The sequence below is a fragment of the Dipodomys merriami genome, unplaced genomic scaffold (assembly GCF_024711535.1).
Source record: "Dipodomys merriami isolate MVZ:Mamm:240054 unplaced genomic scaffold, mDipMer1.0.p SCAF_1614, whole genome shotgun sequence".
NCBI classification, from domain to species: domain Eukaryota; kingdom Metazoa; phylum Chordata; class Mammalia; order Rodentia; family Heteromyidae; genus Dipodomys; species Dipodomys merriami.
In genome coordinates, this window is record NW_027202954.1 from 74,536 (window position 1) to 76,647 (window position 2,112).

The 2,112-nt window shown below is 41.2% G+C and overlaps 1 non-coding gene across 1 annotated transcript; it reads left to right on the plus strand.

Annotated features, from left to right (window-relative positions):
- Window positions 1-1,464: 1,464 nt before the first annotated feature.
- Window positions 1,465-1,602, plus strand: LOC138828695 (small nucleolar RNA SNORA8). The gene has a single exon (XR_011372310.1). It is a non-coding gene; the product is annotated as a small nucleolar RNA SNORA8 (small nucleolar RNA).
- Window positions 1,603-2,112: the final 510 nt, after the last annotated feature.

Here is a 2,112-nt window from a genome sequence, read left to right on the forward strand (position 1 = left end):
CAGGACTTCCAGTTTGCCCATGATCCTCTAGATGTCAGCCTCCTCCTGAGTAGCTGGAATGACAGGCATGAGCCACAGGTGACTGGCTCTCATTACTTCTCTTATTAACTGTAACTCCCCTGTTCAATGCATTTACAATGAAAATTTAAAACAACAAAACAAAACATTACCCTAGGGCACAGAATGTGGTACAGTGGTACAGTGCTTTCCTAGCATTCATGAAGCCCTGAGTTCAATTCCTCATTATAACACATACACACACACACACACACAGAAGCCAGGAGTGGTGCTGTGGCTAAAGTGGTAGAATGCTCAGCCTTGAGCAAAAAAGAAGCTCTGGGACAGCACGCTCAGGGTCCTGAGTTCAAACCCCAGGACTGTTGTCATGTTGGAGACCATTCTATTTCAGAATGTTCAATGACTGTTTATCTGCAGGAAAATTTGCATTTGTCTTCACCGCTTGGATCACTCATTAGGAGAGCTCAAAAGGGAGATGTAGTCAATCCACCGACAGGGAATAGGCTTTGCTTCGTCTGCTGAGTTTAGGTGGGATGATCATTTCCAGGGTGGGTAGCTAGGTGACACAAACCCATGATGGCTGAGTGTGTGTGTGTGTGTGCATGTGTGTGTATGACACACAGCTCCCTATCTGGTGTGTTATACAAATCAATGTGCACGTGACAGAGTCAGAACTTTTGCAGGAGAAACATGGATTTCTGTTGGGGGACAGTCCCTGAGAAATCCATCCTGATTCCTCTACTTCCACAACAAAGGTTGAGCTCATGGGCCACTGGGATCATGTGTGTGGTCTGTCCTCTTTATCCACGTTCTGGTTGTAGAAGACCATGGTGCCTCTGCCTTGCTCCACCACCTAGAAATAGTTCTTCCTAAAGTCTTCAATGGGTGAGGGGTGGCTGGGAGGGATGGATCAGGATCAGCTCAGGTCCCCCTTCCTAGTCTGGTTGGACTAGAATTTACAGATGCCCATGTTCATTGCTCGCTACTGTGACATGCTAAATATGGACATCTCTTGTGATGGAAGTCATGAGATTGCTCCCCTAGCACTGCTACCGGTGTCTTTAATGCAGTGACATGGATCTTTGCAAAACTTGCTTCCTAGGTAAACTTCATAGAAATGAGTATGCCATACTCAATAGTAATAATTGTTATTATCTTATGTGATCTTGCCACTTAAAAACTTCACATTGGGGCTGGGAATGTGGCTTAAGGATAGAGTGCTTGCCTCTCATGCATGAAGCCCTGGGTTCGATTCCTCAGAAAAACAGAAAAAGCTGGAAGTGGTGCTGTGGCTCAAGTTGTAGAAGGCTATCTTTGAGCACAGAGAGGCTCAGGGAGAGTGCCCAGGCCCAGAGTTCAAACCCCACGACATATATATATATATATATATATATATATATATATATATATATATATATATATATACACACACACACACACTTACATTACACTGTATGGTATTTGCATTCAGCAATACCTCCTGCTGATATGTTCAAAGGACAGTGCAATAGAAACTCAATATCTGGCATCGTTGGTTTTCTTGGCTTTGTCCATGGTAAACCTGGTATTTCTATTGATACAATATATGCAGTTTGACAATTCATATTGATAATACTTAGGATAACTGATCTTTTCAGCAAATGCTTTTCTTTCTCTAGGCAGGCATTCAGCAGTTGAATCAAGCTGTTGGACTTAAAAAGTGATCCCAAAATTTGCTTGCAAAATGACATTTCAAAGAATTTAGGTGTGTCATCAGTAATTCTGTAATAGTGCTAAAAGAAGCCCCAATAAAAGATTTGTGGCAGGGCTGATCAGAGTTTCTGCTTTTGGTTGGCCATTTGAACATAGCCACTAGATTTTGGCCTCCCGAGCAGTGAAATGGCTGGCTTGAAAATTGTTTGCTTCAAAAAGGGCTCCCTTAGATTTCAAGAGAAATCTTGAGCATCAGTTTGATGGGCAGTGAAGGAATTACAACATGTAAAAATGATTAAATAAAAATTTATTGACTTCAAATAAAAAATATACATACACACATATATGTATGTGTATATATGTATGTATGTATGAATATATGTAAACTTTAAAAAATTTTTA